At 36.0% G+C, this 27566-nt stretch overlaps 1 protein-coding gene across 5 annotated transcripts in view; it reads left to right on the top strand.

The window, feature by feature from the left end:
- SIPA1L1 (signal induced proliferation associated 1 like 1) overlaps positions 1-27566 on the top strand; it is a 162183-nt gene that overhangs the window by 59773 nt on the left and 74844 nt on the right. For all 5 annotated transcript variants that reach the window (XM_039334177.1, XM_039334187.1, XM_039334196.1 and 2 more), the window contains one exon: positions 3462-3572. The gene's annotated coding sequence lies outside the window, so the exon portion shown is untranslated. The remainder of the gene's footprint in view (positions 1-3461; positions 3573-27566) is intronic.

Raw genomic sequence — 27566 nt, 5'->3', positions numbered from 1 at the left:
GTAGTTTTTATTGCTTCCTCTGCAGTGTAGGCGGTCTTCCATGTCATATTTGAACTTTGCCAGAAATTTAAACCTTTTTTGCACAGTAGATCTGTAATTTAAAATTAATGAAAAAGGAAATAGAGGAGCTGTGTGCAGAATTGTGATGCATTTCAGTTTTACCTGAAGAATTATAATGTGCAGCTCTGAGTAAAGAAAAGAAACCAATTTTAAAGTATCTAATGCAGATATATATTATCATAAGCTTGTGAAAAAATAAGCAGACTTATTATTCCACCCATGATTTTTGACAAAAATGTAAGCAAAGATAATATTTCAGATTTTTTGCTTCAAATTTTTTAAATTATGTCCAGCAGCCAAATATTTATCAAATTAAATTAAGCTACAGTTCATTTGCAAAATCAAAAATCTATAACCTGTTATAATGTCATAGCATATTAATTCCATAAATATAATGGTATTTGTAATTTCCCTCTTTGGTTTCTCTGCACAGTAGCTATCTGTTATGATCATAGATTAGGGGTTTTGATAGGGTTTTACAAATCATGGCATATAAAACAGTTGGGTTCTTGCCATAACTTAAAGTTCTCTTCTAATCATTGCAGAGATAGCAATAAGAACTTTTACTGGTCTGCAGTCTTTTTTTGGTGGGGCTAGGCTTATATGTCCATTGGTGGTTACTTTTGAAAGTGCCAAGATTGTGACAGCAAAACTGCGTTGTCTAAAATCAACCTTATTTTTAATTACCTCAACAAGAGGAATGTAGTTAAGTTATGCTCATATTAGGTCAGACATGTCACAAGGCCCGGGGGACCAGATATGGCCCGCAAAGTGGTTTCATGTGGCCTGTGAAGCCATCCTGGAAACAGTGAGGGAACGGCCCCCGTTGCCTTGGCCCTGGCCCAGGCCGGCTGGGAGCCAATGTACAATTTTGTGGTGGCCATCTATGCTGAAACACATTCAGTCTTAGCTCCACAAGGCCGTCTGGAAACAGTGAGGAACCAGCCCCTGCCGCGTCGGCCCCAACCCCTGGGTGCATGCTGGGGAAGTGTCACCCTTTGTGAGGAATGAAGAAATGCACCATCATCTGGAAGTGGCCAGCAAATGGCCCTCGCCTACTTCACATATCTGGCTTGATGGGCTCTGGGGGAGGGGTTTCGGCAGGCAGTGGGGCACTCTCCTCACAGCGCCAAGAGGCTGAGCTGGGCGGCGCAAATCCAAAAAGAAACATGAGGCCGCCCAGCTCCCAGCATGCCTGATTTCAGCAGGCAGCGGGGCACTCTCCTCACAGTGCCAAGAGCTGAGCCAGGTGGCATGAATCTGATGAGAATTGCAATGCTGCCTAGCCCCCAGCCTGCCCAGTTTCAGCAGGCAGCAAGGTGCAAAGTTGGCGAGCTTCGCACCGCCTGGCTCAACCTCTCGGCCCTGTGAGGAGAGCGCCTGCCAAAACCACGCCCACCCAGTAGGCCACACCCACTCCATCCATGCCCACCCAGTTTGCTGCACCAACCCTGGCCACACACCCCCGCCCCCCCCGAGGGCAACCGCAATGCTGATGCGGCCCTCAATGAATGAGTTTGACACCCCTGTATTACGTCTTTGACAGGAAAGTGCTATCAGTTACATGGATTCTTCATTACTGTAACTGAAAGTTCATCCATGAAAAAAATATTTCATAGGGAAACAGCAGCTGATGATGTTTAGTTTATTGACTATATATCTGAAGGGAAGACTTGGAATATTTTATTACCTGTGCTTAAATTGATACATACTGTAATCTCTGATTGGCCATAGTAGACCTTGCAAAGTTTCACTCTTGCAATGAATGATATTCCCCTAAGATGCAGCACATTAGAAATACTATTAGTATTCATAACCTCTCTATTCTTTGTCACAACAGTAGCACAATTCATCTAAATCTTCAGCTTGGCCCAACTGTTCAGAGTATGCCTAGCCTTGCCAGTTTTTCCAGTTGGAAGCATTACAACAATCTTGCTTCTGTTACAGAATCTCACATTGTAATTGGGATAATTTGGTATTGTTAAGAAATACTCTGGCCTGTCTTTCCTAGAAAACTGTTTTGTTTATGGTAGAGCTTCTTTCTCCAGTGCCTTTGATATTGATCAAGACCTGAACACCATAACTAGAATAATTGTTTGTGGTAATGATGTCAAGACTGTCTTAGTTGCAATGTTCTCTGATGTCTGAAATGTTTTACTGGCCTCAACCAGCTCACTGAGTCAGCTCATCTATCCCACTTTGTTTTTCAGTTCACCTGCAGTCTCCTCTCTGAGGATCATGTTGTAGTCAGGGTCCAAATCTCCCTTTGCTCAAAGGAATATATATCATACATGGAGCAGATTATGTCATGGGCTTGGTCTGGAGATCACACAGACTGTTTAAGATTCAGTTGGTGCAGCATCTGTTTTAATTATGCAAATTCCAATGTTGTCATTTTTCCTTAAGATTATTATTACAGATAAAATGTATATGCTTCATTTAGAGATTCTAAACAGTTTACAATTAGTACAGCCATAGTAAAATAATAACAAAAAAATAAAGCCCACATGCAATAGTTGGTATCATCTTCCATTCCTGAAAATTAACACAAGCTCCCTCATAAAAACCCACTGACTCAGAGCTTTGAATTAATAGACTTAGTTCCCCAAAGGTTGTGCAGAACAACATTTTTAAAATTACCCTCATGGAACAACGAAGGAGCTTCTGAATGTTGTTGGAAATATTAACTTCAGAGGCACAATATTCCAAAGAGTGGAGGCCATCACAGAGAAGGCACATTTTCAGATCCTTACCCCATCCATTTCTCAGTATGCCTAGCAACATTGCCTTCTCTGATGCTTGATAGGCAAATAATACATGGAGTAGAAGTTCTCGAAGTATCTTGCACCCAGTCCATGTAGACTTTTATAAATAATCAGCATTTTGAGCTGTGCCCTGTAATAAATTGATAATCAGTAAAATGCTTGCATCAAAGATATATCTTATCTATACTGGCCATCATCTATGGGGTAGGGTGCTGCATTTTGCAGCAACTCTAGGTAATCTTCGACTTACAACAGTTCATCTAATGACCATTACAAGTTACAACGACACTGAAAAAAGTGAGTTATGACCATTTTTCATACTTACAACCATGGTCACATGATCAAAATTCAGATGCTTGGCAACTGACTAATATTTATGATGGTTGCACTGTCCCGGGGTTGTGTGATCACCTTTTGTGACCTTCTGACAAAGTCAGTGGGGAAGCCAGGTTCATTTAACAACCATGTCACTAACTTAATGGCTGCAGCAATTCATTTAACAACTGTGGCAGCAAAGGTCGTAAAATGGGGCAAAATTTACTTAACAAATGTCTCACTTAGCAACAAACATTTTGGGCAGTATTGTGGTGGTAAGTTACCTGGCCTAAAATTCTGCTGTTGTGCTTTCTCTTTCAGAATCATAAATCACTAAGCCTGCCTGTCTGAGAATCAGCATTTCCTTTCTGCAGTATTCAGAACTGAAGAGAAAGGGGGAACCATCTTGCATGTCCTCTGCTGTTGGATGGGGTAAGTTGCTTGCCCAAATCCTAGGCTCTGGGAAATTCAGAGTAGACTATTTAGCTGACATGTAATGAATTCACAATTGATTATTCAACTAACTTTAGTTTACAGGTAGGCCGACAGGTTTTTTTATTTTTTTATTTTAAGCAAGTTGCATGCTCTGTCTTTATTAAAATCAATCATAAAATTGTGTCTGGGAAATCCAATTTTGTTTTTCTTATATATCTTTGTTAGACCAGAGATGTAGCCCATTTAGTTTCCCTGTTCGCTATAAATAATATGCATCATCCAGTTTTCAGATGATTTATAAATACTACTTTTCATGCAACATTTGGCCACATGTAACTCACAAGGGCAGAGGAAGAATTTATGACATACTCATTTTGCATTTCTGCAGTGACTGAAAAGTCCGTCCCCTGTATTCTTGTGCACTTCACTGCATCTTCCTTTTCTGGCCCTCCCTGGTCTCGTACACATGCCCTCCTTCCTTAGGCCTCCCTGCACTTGCATGCACCCATGCCTGCAGCACCTCCTCCCCCAACTATGTACAGCCTAGCCTGTGCCAGCCTTACCAGGGCCTCCCCTACCCCCAACAGTAATTCCACAGCCTTTACTTGGGACTCCCATTGCTTCCTGCTCAATAACCCATGTGTCTTGTGATTATGACATCAGCCAGGGCTGCTTGGATTGCCAGTGCTAAGTGATGCACTCACATGAGTTTGTATTTTTTGACTTCATCACTCAGCAGTAGCAATCTTAGTCATTTCTGCTGTTGTAACTCAAGAACCACCTGCATAGGTTTCATTTCCTTTTGTCATGCTTTCATTCAGTTTGTTTTTCTGTTATTAGTGTAAGATCTCACTGCAAGGGAAATATGTTCTTATCCTGAGAATATCTACAGGTTTAGTGAAAAATATTGGTAAGGGGCCTCTCATTTATAAAGCAGTCCAATTTAGTGTGTGTAACAATATGTACTGCATGAGAGTAGAACTAGGTCTATCTAAAGCTATACTAATAAATAGATCTTTCTTTTCCACTGGTACTCAAATATGTCTATAAAGTGTGTTGGGTAACATCCTCAGTCCTCCTTAGCCATGTGGGTTTAAGGGTTAATTATTCTCCCCCCCCCTTTTGTGCTAGTTTGTTCTAAGTCATTCTTTAGACCAGGAAAGCTAATACAGAACTTCCTTTCTGCTTGTAGCTGGTGTCCAAGCTTATAATACATCCCGTGCATTTCTGATAGGCTATTTGCTTCCTGTCTTGCTTCCTGCTCACCAAGTTTTCATCTTTCTATGCCTCCTTTTGTTCTTTTGTTTGCCTAGAAAATATTGTCTTCCTGTTTAAGTTGAAGTATAAATTTGCCTAGCAATTAAGAGAGGAGCAGTTCCAGGTATATGCGTTTTTAAAATGTATATCTAGATTTATAGTTTAACATATCCAACTTGTGAATTGTTATTTCCACTGATAATGAAAAATTTGGGTCTCAGTTGTTTCATTTCTTCTATGTAGTATACCGTCCTTCTTTCAGTGCTCTACAGAATGTAAAAGTTTTAGTGTTTATTAACTTTTCATGCTTTACTTGTATCTTAACTTTCATTGTCCAATAAAGCTCTATTCATATGGTGCATTTAAGTATTTCGCTAAATACAGTAGCTAAAGTATAAATACATTATACTTTCATTTCATTTCAAATAAGGTATTAAAATGCAGATTTGCTTCAATCAGTGCATGAAAGTGAGATACAGATATTAATTACAAATTATATCAGCATTTAACTTAGTCTCTTCATTTTTTCCTTTCCTGGCACTTTCCAAAATGACAGCAAGGAGAGTGACAGAAAAAAGGCCCTTACATTTTAAAATACACAATGAAAATGTCATTAGTCTTCTGTTGATATAAATTATGTGGCAGTAATCATGACTACAATCCAACTAATATTATCATGGAAAAAAGTGGATAGCATTGACAATGTCAAATGTCCTAAAAACATTTATGTGTACATAGCCTGAAATTGATAATGGCTAAATGTTATATCTGGGCTAATTTAAATCTATAAAAGGCTTAATTTATTTATAAATAGTTTTTGCTTCTGAATAACTATTTAGGATATTCTGTAATGAGTAGGTGAATATTAGTAGATCAGGAACAGAGACATTAATCCTTTGGTATTTGTATTCTGAAAATAAAATATAAAAGTGTTTGATTTTTTAAAAAAGGGAAACAAATTGAAAGATCATATTTATAGAAAAAATAAAAAAGAATTTTAAGATAAAGTTGGAATATCCTGCATCTTTATTAAACTAATGTCTGTGTAAACTAGTAACTTTCTTCTTTTAAATTTTAGTTTCAATTCATAATGTTTAATTCTAGACTCTTAACTCAAAGGATAAAAGGAAATAAGCAAAATTAAATATTTTTAAAACATAATTAAAATTATTCTGAATATAATTTTTGTCAGAAGTACAGATTTAAAACCAAAAGACATTAAATGTCAGATTAAGATTACCATTGTTTCTCATCCCTATATATATTGATAGTGGTTGTTCAGAATTTGGAATCTAACTTCTTTGCTGGTTATTTCTTTATTTATGGCTGGCATATTGAAACCTTATAACTCTGAATAGCATACAAAAATCAACAAGAAACACAAAACATATAGGAAAACAATGGATAACATTAAAGTCAAACTAATACAATAAAATGACCTGTACTAAAATATATTACAACACATATGCTTAAGACTCTGCTCATGATGACACAATACTTAAGGAAAAAGCCAGGCCTTGATTGCCTTTCTAAAGGCCTGTAGGGTCTTCCATGTTCATCATTCATACCTGGACTAAATAGAGTGTTATAATAATTAAATAGTAAACTGGAACAAAGTAGTGGAATAAATGAATCTGGTAATCTGATAATACTCAATATGAACAATATATTTTAAAAGGGATTTAAAGAAATATTTCAGAAATAATTTCATTATTTAAAAATAATTTCATTATTTTGTATTCATGACATTTTAGACATAGTAATTCTTGAGGCTCTGTACAAAGTAATCCTATATTAAGGCAGAAGTTTATAGAGCAAACCTACACTGCATTCAGAAAGTATTCTGAAGTATTCAGAAAGACCCCCTTCACTTTTGTCAATTTTTTATGCTGCAGCCTGATTTACAGTTATTGAAATTCCATTTTTTCCCTCATTAATCTACACTCAGTACCTCATAATGACAAAATAAAAACAGAATTTTAGAAATGTCTGTAAATTTATTAAAAAGAAAAAAACTTAAATATAACAGCATAACAAAATTGACAGAAGTGAAGGGGGTCTGAATATTTTCTGAATGCACTGTATATAAGAATAGTATTTTCAAGTTTTACAATAAAGTAGTAGATCATGAAGATCTCAGGAAAGGAGAATAAAAAACCCCCAAAATATCAGGAAAGAGGTGAGGAATACTGGCAAAGTTTCACTTTAAAATCACTATAAAAGGAAAATAAGATAGCTCTTATTTGAAAGACAAGAATGTTTATACTGTATAATAAATGATACATAGAGCAAGACAAAAGATGAAAGATGAAAGAAAGTACATTAAATTGGATATTAAGCAATCCACACTTTATTAAGCTTCCGTTCCTATGGATTTCTCTACTCATCAAATCCAGTTGAGAAGTATGTCTCCCAGGATCCTGGAGCGTATTTGGGAATCTTCTAGAATTGTTGCTAGGAAGAAAGGTCACTTAATCCTCTAGCTCCTCTAGTGGTTCTCAATTTTTATTCACCAACCCTTTTAAATACCTTTTGTGGCCACAGACCATGACCACAGGCCATCAAGACTTAACTCAATATTTAATCATAACATTTCTTGAAGCCTTCGTGGACCACCTGTGATGACATTGCTGTCAGGTTGAGAACCATTGTTCTAGCCTAAGCAGTACAGTGGATTGGATTGCAACTAGTTCAGTTAGCAATTCAATAAACATAGTGTTGTCAAAACAGTATAGGAAATATACAATGGTTCATTAATAATATTCTCTCAGTTTTATTAGAATGTTACTATTACTATGTACTGTCTCCTTGCTAATAAAATTCATCAGGTTATTTTTTCTTTTATTAAAAAATTATTCAGGTAGTTTTATATTTTTCTACTGATTTCATACCAAGACCTAATTATCACAGATAGCATTGCCAGGTTTGTTCAGTGGCTTGCAACATAGAAAAAGGCTTCATAAAAATTGTAAAATATTTAAATATTTAAAATAAGCAGAATTTTAGTAAGTAGAAATAAGGGTTAAAACGATAAGGGAAATGTTAACACTGAAATATTAACTAATTCATACATAATACTTAATAATGTAACATTCATTTGTTTAATTTATATGCTGTGGATCTCATGGTGGAAGGGACTCATTTAGTATGTTTAATTTAATTTTATATTGCTTTTTTAAGTAAAATTAGTCATCCTTCCATTTGTGGAAAGCTGCTTATCCAAGAGAGGAATTGTAATGGTAGAAAACATCTTGTTTATTGATGCTTTCCTCCCTGTGCAGCTTCCTAGGCAAACTGCACATAGAATAGTTAGTAGTTAATGCATTGGACAAAGACTGGGGAGACTCTTAGCCAGGTTTGGATGCCCACTGGGGAACTTTGTACATGTCACTCTCTCTTAGATGCACCTATCTCACAGGGCTGTTAGTATGGGAAAAATAATACGTGGGCTATATTTGTCACCTTGAGCTCCTGAATGAAAGGGGAAATATAAATTTAATACCCATTTAAATAGAGGAGATGGGATTGAAAAAATAAGGCAAGATAGGAATGGCTGAAAATTAAAGTTCACTTTAATTCTACTTAGGGAATGCTATTGCAAGTAGCATTTTTTTTTTCACTTTTCAATACATGAAAAATGTGATAGATTACTGTGGCTAAATTTCAGACCAAAATCAGCAGTGTTTTAAAAACTGTACTCTGAAAATTTGAAAAACTTTTGAGAGACATAACAGAAAAACAAAATTGAAAGGGACCTTGAAGGTCTCCTTGTCCAACCCCCTCCTCAAGCAGGAGACCCTATACTATTCCAGACAAATGGCTGTCCAGTCTCCTCTTAAAAACTTCTAGTGATGTAGCACCAACAACCTCTGGAGGCAAGCCTTCCATTGATTAGTTGTTCTTACTGTAAAAAAAAAAAAAAATCTCCTTAGTTCTAGTATATGTCCTTGATATGTTATCCATCTTAGTTTGAATTGATGGAATAATTTACTGCATGAAACTTTTCATGTCAGTACTGATAGCAGAAGTGAAACCAGAATGTTATAAATAATTAATGAGTTTGTCTAAACCCCACCCCACAAAAGATATATAGCTTAAATAAAAAAGGAGATAATTTATTTAATTTCAAATAGATATCAGTATCTGCTTAATATGACTGAGATTGGGAAATTGGGAAATAAAATTAAACATTGTTTTTAAAATCCCCTTCAGAGTTTTGTTTTGCAGTATAAAGTTTAGATGAAACTTAAATTTAGATATCTCAAAATGTAGTTTCATTGTCCCTGAGAAGAATGAATACCTCAGTTATGCCTTCTGAAATATCACTTCTCCCTGTGCTTGAGGGCTGCATCAGCATTGTGGTATCCCTCAGGGGGCCGGGTGGGTGCGGCCTCCTGGGTGGGCATGGATGGAGTGGGTATGGCCTACTGGGTGGGCATGACCAGCTCTATATTGTTCGCGTCAAAGGTGCCTGTGGGGGCCTGGGCAGGAGTGGGACAGATCTGGGGGTCTCTGGCAGAAGGGGGTGGGACTGGGGTAAGCGCCAAGGCATGGCCCATTTCTTCATTCCTCACAAAGGGTGACACCTCCCCAGCATGCAGTCAGGGGGCGGGGCTGACACAACAGGGGCTGGTTCCTCACTGTTTTCAGACAGCCTTGTGGAGCTAAGACTGAATGCGTTTCAGCATAGATGGCCACCACAAAATGGTATATTGGCTCCCAGCCGGCCTGGGCCAAGGCAGTGGGGGCCATTCTCTCACTGTTTCCAGGATGGTTTTGTGGGCCACATGAAACCATTTCGCGCGCCACATCCGGCCCCTGGGCCTTGTGTTTGACATGTCTGCTATAAAGCCACAACAACATTCAATATATTATATATCGGGGGGAAATCTGTCTTAAAAAGTAACTGTCTTAAAAAGATAAAAATGTTTATTATACTGATAAGAGAAATTCAGATGATATTTATAAGTAGAGAAATATTGGAAAAAAGGTCTAGAAGAAATGTAAAGGATATTACTTTGTGTGATTTAACTTATTGTTTATAGAAACTAACAATCGCTCAACATTTTAAAACAGAAAAGTCAAAATAACTTTCCCACCGGTGTAGGAAAATTTAGCATCTGGAAAGAATTGTCTGGGCAGATTAAGTGTTATTGGATACTAGCAATGCTTTAGTTTTCATCTAACATGTTGCGTCAAAGAATTTGTGTACAAGATGTTATTTAAAAAAACATAAATGCATTTTATCTTTTACAACGGTTTAACAAAAATTGTATTTTGATAGACATCTGGTTAGTGACTCATGCAACCTTGGAATTAAAGGAATAGATGTTGATGAAAAGTAGCACCAAAGAACTTTTCTGTGGGGTATCAGCACAAATAGCCTGATCTACTTCCTGGTACTGTACAATTTATATGATCCAGATGCTTATGTAGATATTTTCTCTATTTCCTCTTCTGATAGAGTTCCAGCTCTTTGAAATGTTTTCTGCTAAGAGCTTGTTAATAGTGTTGGGTTGTGTTTTGGTAAACTGAGGTGAAAACAGAAAATCTTTGAAAAATATCTATAAATGGGATACTTACAGAGATTGAATGTCTTGCTTACGGAAGTGGTCTGAGTTAGGAACATTTGTGAAAGCATTGCTTGCTTTAATGCTAACTTCCAAATGGCTCTAATAATCATTTTATATGTCTACACTTTACAAATTAAGATATGGGGAAAACATTTTCCAAAAATACTATGAAGCATATTCTAAAAAAAATAACTGCATTTTATCCTTCATACTGATATGGCAACTAATATTTTCCCCAAGATCTCTGGATTTCCCCAAGGAAATGTGCTCTTAGTTATGCTTGGATCTGTTCATATAAAAAAATAACACAGTCCAGCTCACTTGTAAATTATTCTAAAACGAAAGAATAATTTGACTCTAGGAAAAGTCTCCAACTGCTAAGAAGTGAGGAATTGGTTTAAGCCAGTTCTGGATAAATAACTTCAGTCTGTATATCTGGCTGCAGTTAACTGGCTTGGGACTTTGCCAGTGGGGGAACGTCTGTCTGTACATCACTTTCTGTATATATGCTGAACATCAGTTATGTATTCTTTTTAACACATAAGAAAAAAATACTGTATACCCAAAGCCTACATAGTCTTAAAGCTTCATACATAGTTTATACATTGATTTGAACTGTTTGAAAAAATTATCTGACTCCTCCTCCTCCATTCCCCTTTGAATTCTTGGAAAGTAGTACAATGAAATGATAAAAAAGCTTGCATTTAAGGAAAGAGCATTTAAACAAACACACAATCTGAATAAAAGCATTCCCAAAAGGGACTTCAGAGGCAGTTTTTAGGATCTGTTGAAATCAGATCCTTATGTCATTAACAGTTGGGATGCTATTCCAGAGAACCAGCACTGCAACAAAGGGCCCTGGGTCCATTTAGATGACACTGTTTAATTAATGGAACTCAAGCATGTCAACCCTATCTAATGGTTACCGGATGACAGAAACTACAAAAGACAGATAGCCCCTCAGGTAGCCAAGCTCTATGCTATGAAATGGTTTATAGGGAAACTTCATCTGGAAGCCACCTGGTAACCAGTGCTACTCACAAAGCAAAGTTATTATTGGAAGTATAGTCAGAAATAGGGACCATTTGGACCTCTTCCTTCAAGTTGATAGGCAGGGTTTCCTTGCTTTTTTCTCTCTCCTTTCTTGTTCTCATTTTGAGTATGATTAAGTTTCGTAGAATGTGGATGATAGATGAACAAATAATACATTTTCCCCAATCAAGAAAAAAAAAATTTTCATCTTTGGTGCTCTGTTTCAAGCCAGCAAATCAAAACCTTTCTTAGTTATCTTTGGTGAAACAGTAGAGGTGGAATTAGTTGTAGCACTGTAAAAATGAGGTTGCATGGAGGAAATGAAAGATAATTTCTATTTATTCTGGCTTCTTATTGTGTGGTTAGAAGAAAACCCAAAGCCTATCTAATATCTTTTGAAAGATTTATTTCTGAAATTATTCTTAGTTAACAGTAATTAATCTACGTGTGTAGTGTGTATATGTATAAAAGTAAAGCTTTTGGAATAGATGTAACTTTGAAAATGGAATATTAATTCCATTTTAGATCATTAGTTTTGTTAAGATACCATTTCCTGTAATCAAAATAATTTATATGTATCCCTTAGAGCAATATTAATTTATTTAGTTTTTGAGATAAATATCTATCTGTATTAGAAATGAAAGTGAGCATTAAATCAAAAGGAAATCAGAGGAGTGCAACCCATCACATTTAAAATATATTTGTCAATTTAGGATTCTCAGTTGCTCCTAGATCTGAGCCTTGTGACATTTTTATTTTCTCTTCTACATTTTAAAATAGCACTAAGTTGACTGATGGATATTTCTAGTAGATTAAAAGCCATCTGGGTTTCAGTACATTCCAATTGATTCATTAATCTGCAAAATATCATTTACGTGAATCTGTTAGTACTTATCCCATCTGCTATTTTGTTGTTCACTTCTGAGTCTTTGAACAAAACAGAAAATTAAATATTTTAGGGTATAGTGCTGAACTCTTCTATTTGGAAGGAACCTTTGTGTTTGATCAAGAGTATTTGTTTTAACTATAGCACTGTTTCCCATTTTTCTTTCTATGGTGACTTCTAAAACAAAGGCTCACGAAAGCATAAAAATGCATAAAAGCCCAATATCTATTAACATAACCAAGTTTTAAATGTGAAGAAGAACATCTTCATAGCTGCCTCTCCAAATCTGTATTGAAACCTTCTGTGTAAAAACAATAATATACATTTAATTGTGTGGCACTGATAGTCCTAGGGGATATATTTCATACGGACTTTTCTATCTACAGACACAAAATGCAGAATCAAAGGTAAAGCCTTTGAAACTGTGTTAACGAGAAACAGCAAATACATGAACAGCAAATTTAACAAATAATTAAGGGCAAATTTCTGTAAAATGAAAACCCATTTTTTTCCTTCCAGGATGAGGAAGAACATTCTCTGCCAAGTTCTAATGAGCAGTTTATTATTTTTCCTGGGGGAACAGAAGATTGATAGGGTGTTCTAACCAATGTCATATTTATTAAATATTAAAAGAAATCTGCATTTCTGTTCACATAGAACTTATGCATTCTGTACACCTTCTAATAAATTTCCTCTGAAATGTGACTTTTGTATGCAAATTTTTTTAGAAAATGATTGAGCCAAGAAATATTTTGAACTATAAGTTAGTAAATTATATGTCTACAGGTAGTCCTTGACTTACAACAGTTTATTTAGTGACCATTCAAAGTTACAACGACACTGAAAGAAGTGGCTTATGACAGTTTTTCACAGTTAACGACCTTTGCAGCATCCCTATGATCACATGATCAAAATTCAGATGCTTGGCAACTGGTTTGTATTTATGACCGTTGCTGTGTCCCAAGGTCATGTGACCACCTTTTGTGAACTTTTGACAAGCAAAGTCAATGGGGAAGCCAGATTCACTTAACAGCCGGGTAATTGATTTATCAACTGCAATGATTCACTTAATAACTGAGGTAAGAAAGGTTGTAAAATGGGGCAAAAACACCTAACAAATATTTCACTTAACAACAGAAGTTTGGGGCTCAATTGTCTATTAAGATTCTCAGTCATCCAGGTCTTGATTGTCCCAAAGGTGCTTTTTCAAGAGGTAACTGGATTTTCTTATTTTTCTGTGAAGACTTTGAAAACAACTACTTCATAAACGCTTGGAACAGTATAGGAGAACAAACCCATCAGGACAAGATTCAGCAGTCCATCTGCATTTAAAAGACAAAGGCCACTCTTGAAAACAGTAACGTCCACATTTTGGACAGAGAGGACTGCTGGTTTGAAAGAAGGGTCAAAGAGGCCATCTATGTCAAAATGGAACAGCCCTCTCTCAACAGAGGGGGAGGGATATGACATCATCTATCTCCAGTCTACAACACAGTCCTTTCAGTAGTTCCATGAATGTTCCAACCCATCTGCACTACTCACATGACCTTGAGGACACAGATAAACTTCCAAGTGGCCTCAATGACTCTCTAAAAGAATGCAAATGATCAGCTGTCTGCAAGGAATATAAATCCTTCCATTCCCTACCATCCAGTCAGAGTTGAAGAAGCTTCTTGGATGAGAAGTGAAACATCATCAAAGAAAAACAAGAAAGTACAGTTGCCTTTTGGGCTCAATTTTGATCATAAGTCAAGCATTGCCTATATTTAAATTAATTTCTTTATTATATACCGTAAATGCCGGCGTATAAGACGACTTCTGCGAGCGCTGAAATCGGCGCCAAAGACGGGGGTCGTCTTATACGCCGAGTCGTCTTATACGCCGGAAATACTGGTAGTTTCCGGCGTATAAGACGACGTTCTAGGAATGCGGCCCAGCTATAAAGACGGGGGTCGTCTTATACGCCAGGTCGCCTTGTACGCCGGCATTTACGGTATGCTTTAAAAATGTGTAGATATCAATTGTGTTTTTTAAAAGTTTGAATTTTATAAAAGTAGCAAGAATTGCTGAAACAATAACATTTTCAAATAGGAAGGTGGTACATTTAATAATGAAGTTTGTAACAGCCTTCCCTTGTGTATTACAATATTAACACTTTTAGAAAACTGTAGCAATTATTGTCAGCCATTACAAAAGAACCCAAAACAAAACAGCTATAATATTTATTATTTACTGTACAGATATTTAGTGTGTCATGAAATGGAAGCATTGTTGCACATAAGCTTGCTGTATTTTGAAATGCAATTGTAGGACAAATATTTGATCCAAGAGCCAATAGGAAAAGAAGAAATGTTTTCTAATACAACCAAAACCTTTACTGTATATTGGATTAAAATAACTGGCTGAAGTAATGCTGTTATTTTATAATTTTGTATTGCATTTTTAACCTATATTAAAGGCTTATTATTAGAAATATACCTCAGATTAATGATATTTGATAGATGTACATATAATACATCTTTCATTTAGTTGGTACGTGATCCCTAAGTCCTGAGCCCTCAAAACAAGAAAAGTAAAATAAAAATGATAGCTTTTTAAAAATCCATGTCACATATAAAACTGACACCTCATCAAGTGTTCAATGGGTGTAGCTTAATATTAGAATGATTTAGAAAGCCAAATTTATAATATTTTCTTATAATCTAAGCTGTACAAATGCAAGAGAAGGGCTTCTTTTAATATTATAAAGGTGCCTAAAACAGAATGTACAAACCCCACTAGTTTAAAATAAATAAAATAATGACAGGCTTATGATCTTCTTTGTTTCTTTCCCTCATACCTATATAAATGATTGCAGGAGAGATAAATAATACTATTTGTTTATTCCAGACAACAAGATTAGGTAAGATGCAGGCTCAAATGCATGTGTAAAATTCGGCTAATATTAGAAGGTTGACTACTTTCATTTTGATCTGCAGATCATTCATTGTAGAATAATGCCATAATTCTGTTTTTCAAGATTGTACATAATGTTATTACACATATTTTGAGAAAGGCCAAAAATCTATTGCAAACAGTTGTTGATTTTAACATTTGCATCTTGACAAAACAAACTTCATACTGTGTCTTAAAATTATTTTTTCTCAATGTATATCAGATAAATATGAAAATTTCCAGTCTGCTGAATTGTAGTTTAACATTTTCCTCAGACTGAAGCATATATAATCACAAGACAAGATCTATTTCCATACTGTGATTAAAAATTATTGTTTGATACAGAGCATTAACCATAGATTTCTTTGAGGTTTAATTGAATTTCTTCAGTTACCCTGTCTGGGTAATTGAGATGCTACACCAGATGAAGTGCTGTGTTAATTCCTTTAAAAGGAGTTCGGAGGATATTGTAATAGCATCAAGCAATAAGACTAAGGGATCTTTAATAACTAAATTTGCTGTGCTGACACAACAACTACAGCTGCATTTTTCTCTTTATCACATTACTTCAGAGTAAACTGAACTTTATTTTTGTACAGTATTTTATACTGTTGCATATAATTTTTTATATAAAAGGAATACTTAGATACAAATAAATATATAGCTCATTCCATATATTTAGAGTGATTCATATGTAGTTATCATGGTAGTCCTTAACCCGTAAGGGTAGTATTATCATCATATTCATATAGAATGTTGCTCTAAGAGGTGAGTTTCTGCAAGATTTTATATATTAGAAGATTCTGTAGCTAATTGTATTGGAATGTTCTGCATATATTGTAAGCTTAAACCTATTTCTGTAATAAAGCACTTGAAAGGAGGAAGAGCTAGAAGCAAAATCCAGTCATCTGAAAGCAACCGTTGTATTATTTTCTGTTTTAATTGGTTATGTTCCATCAAGTCTTATTAATTCTTAGCAACTACATAGATATTTTTTGTTAAAGACAGTTTGTCCCAAACTTGATCTTTCAGGTCTTCCAATGATTACTAATAATGGAGCTTAGGTGATACCAGAATAGCCACATGCAATTATTGACGTTCATATCATCTGCCCCATCAGGCATGAGTCTATTCTTTATTGAAGTCGTTGTATCTGCCATGTGATAAAAAGTGTCAATCCAAAAAATGTGGTATAGTGATTAGGATTTTGAACTAGAAGCAGGGAGATCCAAAACACACTCATGTCTACCTTACAGGATTACTGCATAGCTAAAATTGAATGGAGAATTATAAGCATCATGAGGGTTATGAAATCTGAATATAGATCTTACAAATAAACAAAATAATTATATTATTTTAGTACTTAGAAAATAAAAATGGAAGGTTTTTTGTTTTAAAAATGGTTCATTTTACTGAATTGAAATATTGGATGTTAGAATTTAAATTAGCTCCAATCTTATTGGTTTGAACAGGTTGTCTCTATTCTCAGCAAGTGAGTCTCTGTATGTTTTACGAGTCAGTTTAGTATTAATGCAGAATGTTTGCTCTTAAAGTTCTTTTATTCTTGACCTTCAAGTTACTTCATGCTTATGAAGGCAATATATTTTGTACTTATATGTGCACTAAATATAGTATGCAATTAGATCCAATTAGATGGAAATACATTAGCTTCAATAGAATAGGGAGGAACACTTTCTCTTTCCTACTGCCCTCTGCCCCCATGTTCTAGAGGATTGGGAGACCTTCTAGGGGAGATTTAGAATACTGTATAACAGTGAATTGTATTAGTGTATTTAATGAAAACAAAACCTGGTTTTTAGTTTTGCTTGATTTTCTATTGCAGATACATATGATTACTCGAGAACACTGCAAAGATTTGAGTTATGCAATCTTCTTTGTTCAAAATCTTCATTAAGCAAAGACTTGTAGATCTGCCAAGTAGTTGTCTATAGATATATAAGTTAATTAAGTATTACATTATTGTTCTAACTGTTAGATAGGCTGGCTTTTAAATGCTGTTCTTTAGTCATTATTTGGCTCCAGTGTGGTACCCTGTAAGAGTTTATATTCTCTTGCCCAGAATGAATAGCACACCACTAATTGTTTTAGTAACATAATAGATGTGTTGCAATTAATTCAGAGTTTGTTCTATTTACACTTCCTTCTGCATTATTTTGAACCCCTGGATATATTTGTATATCTTGCTCAATCATTAAATAAGTCAAAATATCTCCCCTTCTTCTGATCTACGTTGCTAACTCATTAGATCACAATTTCACCTTTCAGGTTCAGGATGCTCTACTTCAGCGGTTCTCAACTTATGGGTCGCGACCCCATTTGGGGTCGAACGACCATTTTACGGGGGTCACCAAACAATGCGATCCGCCATTTTTCCCCTTCAGGGGGCGGCGCCGCGCATGTGCGGCACGTCCGTGTGACCAGGGGTCACCGTATAAAAAGGTTGAGAACCGCTGCTCTACTTGGATTTGTGCAGCATATATAGCTTATTCTCTGGTCTGTCCACATTTGATCATAATTCTAAACCAGATTTAATATCCTGGCCACCTAAAACAGTGTTTTTGTTTCTTAGATTCTAATCACTTACTCTATCAATAGGTTTGGATCCCACCAAGGTAGAAATGAAAATCTCACCTTTTCTATATATATGAAATCTGTTGCTATATTTATTGGTTACAATAAGTTTTTAAAAAGATTATAATTGCAACAGGATTGTTGACAACTATATTTATTGCTATAAGTGCAATATGGAATAAGATACAATCTAATCACCAGGAAATATATAAAAATTCAGACTTGGTAGTGAGAGATCTATGAGTGCACTAGAGGGGGAAAAAAAAGAGTATTTCTCCCAGTAACAGATTGCAGTGAAGCATGTGATTGATTCAGTCAAAATAAAATCTCTGTACAAACAATAACTAATAACTACCCAAATCCTGCACTACTGCAATCAGCAGAAACACCATTCCTATGTATGTTTGCCAATTACTCCCAAAAATAAGCTTCATTTTGTCCACTTCATCCCTGCCATGCCTACTTTTGTAGATTTCAGTTATGTCCCATTTCCTTTGCTTCCTATCTTCACTAAAAAGCCCCAAATGCCACAACTTTTCTTCTTAGGGAAGCTGCTTCTTGATTATCTTAAGTGCCTCCCTCAAAGCCTCTTTTAGCTCCACTTTACTTTTTTTTAAGGTGCATGCACTCTTCCAGATGCAGTTGCATCATTTATTTATATAAGGAAATTATTATATTGATATCTCTACTTTCAGTATTGTTTCTTATTATCCCTAAAGTGCTCTTTTCTTTTTGTGCAGTAAGTGCATCCTGTTTTGGCGTCTTAATTGAATTGTTCATCATTACTATTTTTACTCACAGCTAGTTTTGAGCTCATTGTTTTGTATCAGTACTTAGGAATATTTTTGTCAGTATGCATTACTTTAATTTGCTCACATTGAGTGATACCCTCCATTTTGATGCCCATTCCCTTAATATGCAGAAACCTTTTTGGAGCTCATTGTAGTCCTTTATTGTTTTTAACACTCTGAAAAATGTTATAGTCATCAGCAAATTTGACTACTCTGCAAGTCATACACAATTCCAGATCATATATCATATACCATCATATGATCATATATAAATACGTTAAAAAGCCCCAGTTCTAGGATAGAAACTGGGGAAGAGCACAAATTACATTCTTCACTGCAGAGCAAAAACTGGCATTAAAAGTCTGGCAAATACATTTTGAGTCCCCTTCTAAGTTGTGGTAAGGAGAGAGAGCTTGCTTAAACTTGTGTAAATTACTTTGGCCCCCACTATGGAGAGAGTTAAATAGTTTTTAATTCTCAAATGGATCTTTTTGGGAATCTACAAAGGTGCCAATAACTTTATAGATTCCAACAAATGTTGCTGGTACAGTGTGGGATAAACTGTTGAATTGTATTCAGAAGGTAACCAGAAAGCAGTAAAGGAGTTTTAATCTAACAGTAATGCAAGACAGAAGAAATCCCATTCACTGCTAGTGTTTTTATAACAGGTTCATTAGAGTATATACATGGATAAAAATAAAAGTCTAATGTAAACTAAGGAAAATATAAAAAGAAGAGAAAATAAAAAAGTACAAAGAGATAGAAGTAAATAAAAAATAAAAAATGTATAAAAGATGACATCTCCTCCTTGCATAAACAATTTCAGTAACTTAATATCCTCTCTAGTATTTCAGTAAAAAAATTCTCCCTTATCAATAATCAAATTATAAAAAACTAATCAGCAAAAGTCTATTAAGAACTACCAAAAAAGAGTAACATACATATATTTAACCTTAAATAAATTTAATTTGTAATTAATTTATCGTTTTCTCTAAGAAATACAACAAAAGTAATCTCTTCCCCACTTATAAACAGATCTTTAAAATGTCATCATTCCTGCTCTAAAAGAAAACCTCTTAATAATAGCTATCAGAAACTACAACATATAAATTAATCCTGAGTCCACTTGAAATTCCTTCTCTTTGCTTTTCTTGATCATTAATCTTGTCAAGTAATGTCCCATAAGTTGATTTCTTGTCATTTTCTTTTTGTCTCTTCTCTGGAACAGCTTCATTAGTTTAACATATTCCTTTTGTAGATCCAAAATAAGATTTTCCAATTCACTCTTCTGATTTATTATTTGTATAATCCCTTTAATAATTAAGTCATCAGCTGGTTTCATTTGTAAATCTTTTTCCATGTCACTTCTTGCATTCTTGCATTTTAAAGTGTATTTTCAGATTCATAGCATATATTTCCATATCACTTTTATAAACTGGCATTTTAAAAACAAACAAACAAAAACACCCAAATCCACATTCAAATCAGGCTGTTTTGTTCAATAAAACTTATTGTCTTTGTATCTGTTCTGTTATAATATCTGACACTCTTGTACATAATTTCTGAATATGTTGTTCCCAGACTGCTAATTTCTTCTATAGTCAAATAGCATTGTTCTGTTGCAGTAATGGGTCTCTTCTCCTTTAATTGTAATCCTTAGCTCTTTCTTATTCCATCTAGCCAATCTTCAAAATCTTTTTCTTATCATCTGTTTACTTTCCAATCATGGAGGATTTCTCGCAATTTCTTTCAAAATCTTTATATTTTCTTTATAATTTTTTTAAATAACCCACAGGAAATGTTCTTTTAAGTCCATCAGCTTAACTTTCCAAAATCTAGTTCCCCTTTTGCTCTTAATTTTTGTTTCCAAAAATTTATTTTTCTTTTTAATCCTTAAACATGCATAAACTTTTTTTTAATGGAGATTTTCCTGGGGTAATAAAACTTGCCTTTTGGAAGGTTCTTAACATCTGGAAAATCATTAATAAGCAACTTCCTAAACTGGTTAACAGAGGAAGTAGCCGGACTCTCAAACTCTTTGGAAATCACTACTTTATGATCTCTTCTCAAGAAGGCTCTACATGGAGCAAACTTGTGGATGATCCTTGTCCTCTCCATCAAAGAGAAATTCCTAGGAGCTGATTCATTCACACGGGGTTCCTCTCTTTTGTCACAGTCTTTGTTTCTGCAATAATGGACCTGTTTTCTGTCCACTCTTGCTGTCCCCAGAAATCCCATTCTTGTGTTGATGCATTTTGAGATGGCTGCAATTTTCAGTGGTAACCCTCCAAAGAATATATTGCAATAATTCAGCTGTGATCAAAATTCTCTCTCTTTGCATAGAAATATACTTGCTTTAACAGCCACTGATAAAAGTTCTTTTATCTATATGCTGACTCCGTAAACTGCTTAGAGAGAGCTATAAAGCACTGTGAAGCAGTATATAACTTTAAGTGCTATTGCTATCGCTATCATCAATATATTTATGACAGCAGGGCAATTCAGTAACGATAAACCGTAAACCGAAGCTTACTAACCGTCTATTTTAAAGAATAACCCAGCTCTCTGTTAGACTCCCTATCCACCCAGTAGGGTGCAACGCAGTTGTTTCTGCTTCTTTGGTATAAATGTATGTATTCCCTGAGGTGGCTGCTCAGTTTGGCAATAGTAAAGATATAAGGACAAACAAGTAACTAAAAAAGAAGTCCTGAGAACTATTGTTTAAATTCACATACTCAACAAATCATGCTTAAGGCAGAAAACCACTTCTTTCTCCCCTTTGTTCATCTGTAGCTGGCCAGTTGCGTTTGATAATGTTAGAGACCCCATTGAGATAAGCAGCCTCTTGGGATGGGCTATGAGGCGTTACTAACCATGTTCCATTGAGCAGTTGCGTGATGTTTCTCCTCATGTTGAGTAAGACTAACTGCTGAGTTTTATCAGGTGTTCTACTGACTCCCCCCTCAGCAGCAGTGATGATGTCCATTATTTCTTTATGCTTTGTGCATTGGAGCTTTGTGTGGCCAACACACATGATGAAACTTAGTGCATTCTGATATAATCCCATATATTTCCTGGAGAAGGCCTAAGAGATGTACTGGAAAGCAGACAGTGTATCATTTGTCAGGCATTCACAATAGTTTTCTTGGGAATATAGCCATTGACTGTTGCCCCATTGTTGTCATAAAAATATAGCAGTTGCTTTTCTCTGAAAATTCTCTTGACATTTATTTCATTCATTTCAGATGCCTTCTTTTTATAGATAGGTATTTAGTTGCCAAATAGCATTTGTTTCTCTGCTAAAGAAAAGTACAGTTTGACAGATGGTATATCTTAAATGAGAATTCTGATCAATGAAATAGTCTTGTGATACTTTAAGCACATATTTGTTAAGTTTCTCTGATGAAGAACTTGAACGTTGATATGCCGATCATTGATGATTGGTCCAATTAATGAAGTATGATGATTAAGAGAATAGGTATACAAAATACATTACCTTTTACAGCTAAACAGAGTGGCACAATATTCTATAGCTACCATTTGCTCATCTCTGAAGACAAAGAAATTTCTCATGGTCAGGGCTATATTTTCCCTAATTCTTTGCTATAACTATTAGGAACAGTATATACTACCAAAATTAGTAAATATGCTTCATATGCACAATCACACAATTTAGTTTTTCTTAACATAGACTGTAGATTGACTTTGTTATAAATTGGGTATAGGTGCAGAGCAGCATAATCCATAATGAAAACAGAAATGTATAACTTTGTTGTTACTGCAAAATTAAGAATATGCAATTGTTTTATTAGGACTGAAAATTGTCTTTGATTATGAATACTGACTGAGATAATGTTATCCTTGATTTTGGCTAAATAAAGATGGCCAGGACAAAAAAATAAATTTAATTTTAATTAAAGTTATTAATTTTAGTTAAAATATAAATTAAATCGCATTTAGGAACTTCTCAAATAATAAGTGCACCTGCTGTCACATTAAAAAAATAATTTGTTGACCATTTTGAAAGGAGTGACTATATCCAAGTATCTGGGAAGTTATATGAAAGCACGTTCATTTAGTTCCTTTGCTTATTCTCTGTGATGTAGCTCTATAACAGTGGTTCTCAACCTGTGGGTCGGGACCCCATTTGGGGTCGAACGACCATTTCACGGGGGTCGCCAGACAACGCAGTCCTCCATTCCCCCCCCTTTTCCTTAGCTGTGCTACTCCCTTTTATTCTATTGGCTTTTGAAAGCCAATAGAATAGACTCTCTTGAATAGAGTCTAATTCTATTGGCTTTCAAAAGCCAATAGGAATTGTCCAGGCTATCTCTGCCCTGCTGAGCCCGCCAAAAGTCCTATTCTGCAAAAGGTGCTGCACCAGTTGAGTAGTCCTCGACTTACGACTGGTTGAGTAGTCCTCGACTTACGATCGGTTGGGGTCGCGGCATTAAAAAGGTTGAGAACCACTGCTCTATAAAGATAAAGTGCGGTATCACCTAAGAAGAACAAATTTAGCAAGCTCTAGACATCTCCCATATATTTGTAGATATCAGTGGATGGACAAATGTATAAAAACATGTTATTTTTATACATAGTATTAGAATGCATAGTATTAGAATTGAGTGGTATTCTGTCACTTGCATACTTAAGTTGCACCCTTCCCAGCTTCTCTGGCTGTCAGGTAGGATAGGAGAGGCTAGATTTTGGAGAATGTTGATTGTTTTGAGGAAGGACCAGTGCCTCCTGTCTTGAAGGAAGCAGTAGCACACCTCATCTTGGAGATGACTTCTCTCAACCCAGCCGTTTTAGACAACGTTCATCCAGTCTCCAAAGTCTCGCTTTTAGAAAAAGTTGTAGGGAAAATGAATTCCATTCCAAAGGTTCCTAGATGAAATTGATTATCTGGATTCCAACAATCTGATCATGAGGCAGAAATAGCATTGGTTGCTCAGGTTGATTGCCTTTACATGATGTTGATAGGGGACCCATTTCCTTCTTCATCCTTTAGATCCCCCAGTGACATTTGAAATCATCAACCATGGTATCCTGATCCTAATGTTTGTAAACATTGTGAGTAGGAGTTCCATTTTATGGTCATTGCACTTTATCTGAATAAATAATTGCAGGAAATAATCATAGGGAAAAACACTCAAGTATGCAACCGCACCTACAAGGGGTGCCACAGGGCATGGGGGTTCTCCATACTACATGTAACACTCTCATGTAATCATGAGTTACAGTAATAAAACCATGCAGGTCTGAAAACATTTCTCCCCTCCTTTTTTAAAAAAAATTCTCCAGAAAACTAGGAATGACACTATTTCAGAGTAATATAATTTTGAAATTGCTGCTCTGGGATCCTTGTGATTACTTAAAAAGCTCTTTGTGGTGCAGCATCTTTGTGGATATGTCAGGTACCTCTTTTCAAAATAATCACAGCCTGTTCAATCCAGTTGTTTTGAGAAGACTTGCTGAGAGTTTTCTATTTTGGAAGTTATGGTATGAATGAAGTGGCAAGAATGCTCTTCCCCTGAAATTGAACAGCATCTTTTCCTCTCATGGAAAATGGTTAAAACCTCATTATTTCATCAGTAAATACTTGTTAAAATATTGCATACTTATCCCCTTGAGTCGGTTCTCTCCTACTGGCTTTTTTGTAAGGTCTTAAAGTTGTGATTTTTCCACTGGTTTTGGCAATCCAGATATCAGTAGAGCCTGTAATGTAGTTTTGTTGATTGTGTTGACTATTTTTTATAACTTGATTGCTGATTGTATTGTATGTTTTTTATTTTTTTTATATTTATGATTTTATATTGTTCCTTGTTTCTATATAGTCTTAAGTGTAAACTTCCCAGAGCTATGTATTTGAGATGTGCAGTGATATAAATTGAATGAATAAATAAATATATATTAATTCAAGTTTTAATGTGAACTAGGGAACTTTATATAAAGCCTTTTAGATATTGAGTTCTCAGCATTCCTCAACTTTAGGATTATGTTGCTTCATTGTGTCACTGTTGTGTATTTATTTATTAAAGCTACCTCAGTATTTCTTTTGAAGCACAAATGGGGAATATAAATTATCTGAATTGAGGTGCAAATGTTTTTTGGCCTTGTCCTTTAGGTAGTATCCCAGGGGTTACATTCCAGAAAGTGAGACAAGACAGAACCAAATTTTATTATGTTTATATTTAAACTGAATTAATTAAGTGTAATTTGTAAGGACCATCTATATAATTAGAGAGCTGTGATAGTCATAAGGAGTCTGGTAGCATTTTTTTTCAAACTAACACATTTTATTAAAAACATAAGCTTTCATGAACTAAAGCTAACTTCATCACATGTAGGCCTATACCAGGCAACCAAGTGGGCCACGTGCGGCCCTGGACAGCTAGTAATGCAGCCCACAAGATCCCCCCAACATAAAGGAATTTTGTTATCTATACACATTAACTATATAATATATTTTATATATGGCCCAAGACAATCCCTCTTCACTCAGTGCAGCCCAAGCAAGCCAAAAGGTTGCACATGCCTGGGCTAAATTGATGCAGGATTTAAATTGTGATTGGGGAAAGAAAACAAAACAGGGTAGTTACGTTGTTGGAGGTTACATGTGAGACAGCTTACAAGTATATTATCAATTAACAATTACAGTATATTAAATCCCATTGTGTTTAAGACCTTATGGGACAGCCTGAAACCTTTTGATGTACGTGATCTCAGGAACATATCATAAAAAGACATATCACAAAAACAAGTATTTATAATTTCTTTACCTTAATTTGAATATTTTTCCTGTCCATAGGATTTTTCTGTTAGAAATGGGACCCTTAGCACACTCAGGCTCCCAGGCACGTAGCCAGGTCTTCAAGGCTTTACGAAAAGACCAACGTTCTAATCGGAGTCATCCGAATTGTAGTCATCTGAATCGCTGAAGTGAGAATGTCTCAAAGGGCAAATGCTGTGGCAGAAAAGGCATAGTCTAGTCCCCATTCCTTCCCCTTTATGGATTACTGCCTTGTCGTGGCGAAGGGGCTTGTGTAACTCAATGAAGCTATAAGCTATGCCGTGCAGGGCCACCCAAGACGGACAAGTCATAGCATTCCTTATCCTGCCAAACTGGATTGGACAGTCCTGGGAGATGAAAATCTCAAGTAACCCAGCCCCAAGCCATGAAAGCTTTAAAGATGACAATCAGCATATTGAATTGCACCCAGAAATATACTAGCAACCACAAAGGAGTGGTGTTACATGTGTTGAGTACCCAACTTCATTTACTACTTTCTCCTCTATCTTCTGCAGCAGCTGAAGCTTACAAAGGCCTTTCAAAGTAAGCCCCATATACTGCACATTGCAGTAATCCATAGGGGATGTCACAGGAGCATGACTGCCTGCGAGCAGAACTATTCAATCTGGGAATAGGTGCAATTGGCACACAACTCAAAGTGTGCAAGGCCCTCTTAACCTTGGCTGCTACCTGCTCTTTCAGCAGAGCTGTGAGTCCAAGAGGACTCTCAGATTGCACACTAGGTCCATCTGAGGCAATTTCATCCCATCCGGGAACAAAGGTGGAAAAATCTTGACACTGGAAGGCTCAAATACCCACAGCCAGTCAGTCTTGCTTGGGTTGAGCCAAAGCCCACTGCACCCTATCCGGGCCCTTACAATCTACAGCAGTGATTCTCAACCTTTCTAATGCCGTGACCCCATAATACAGTTCCCCATGTTGTGGTGACCCCCAAGTGGGTGTGGCCACCAATAAGAGGGAGTAGGACAGCTTAGGGAAAAGGGAAAAAATGGCGGACAGCATGGTTTGGTGACCCCCGTGAAATGGTCATTCGACCCCAAATGGGGTCCTGACCCACAGGTTGAGAACCACTGATCTACAGGCACTAGGATAGGACATCCATGACATCAACTCAAACCGTTGGATCAGTCTCATGTAGATTTGAAGAAGAAAAAGAGGTTCAAGCCCAGTAGCACTCCACAAAGTAGGAGCTGGCTGGCTGGACTCCTCCTCCCCTATTAACACTGACCAGAACAGACCACAGAGAAGGAGGAAACCGCCACTTCACAGTGCCGCACAAGATAATCCAGCATGATACTATGATCTGTGGTATTGATGACTGCTGAGAGGTCAGGAAAACCAAGGATAGGTACACTACTTCCATTCTGCTTCCACCCAGAAGTCATTTAAGAGTACAATCAATGTGGTCTCAGTCCCATATTCCAGCCTGAATCCTGCTGGATGAAAAATTTCCAAATTAGTTGGGTTGAGTTTCTCTTCCCTGAGGCAGTCTAAACACTTGCCTTTGATATTTTTTAAGAGGAAGTTATTCTTTCTATACAGTAGTGGCCAAAATTGTGGAAACCTTTTGGGAAAAGTGTGCAATAGAAATGCCACCTTTGGTTAAGTTTCCACCAATTTTTCTTCTAATTTCTTTATAACTGTAGCCTTGTTCCACTTAATAATACTATTTTACATCGCTTTCTGGGCAACCAGTCAGCTCTTTGCACCATTACTTTAATTTTATTACGTTTTACAAGCTCACTAAATGAAAGAAAAAAAAACCCAACTAACTTGATAGTGATCACATAACATATTGACAAATGTCCTCCTCTCAGCTTCAATACATGACATCAATAACTGAATCCTACTGTGATCTGATTTGTTCATTGCCAAAACAAAATGACACCTGATTGGCTCTCTAAACACTCATGCTAGAACTAAGGAGAAATTTCCCAACAGTTAGAATAATTAACCAGTGGAACAACCTGCCTCCAGAAGCGGTGAATGCTCCAACACTGGAAGTTTTAAAGAAGAGACTGGACAGCCATTGGTATAGGGTTTCCTGCCTGAGCAGGGGGTTGGACTAGATGACCTCCATGGTCCCTTCCAACTTTATTATTATTATTATTA

The sequence above is a fragment of the Crotalus tigris genome, unplaced genomic scaffold (genome assembly GCF_016545835.1).
Source record: "Crotalus tigris isolate CLP2741 ecotype Arizona unplaced genomic scaffold, ASM1654583v1 scf7180000017545.3456711, whole genome shotgun sequence".
Classification (NCBI taxonomy): domain Eukaryota; kingdom Metazoa; phylum Chordata; class Lepidosauria; order Squamata; family Viperidae; genus Crotalus; species Crotalus tigris.
This window is presented reverse-complemented; position numbering and strand designations above follow the sequence as displayed.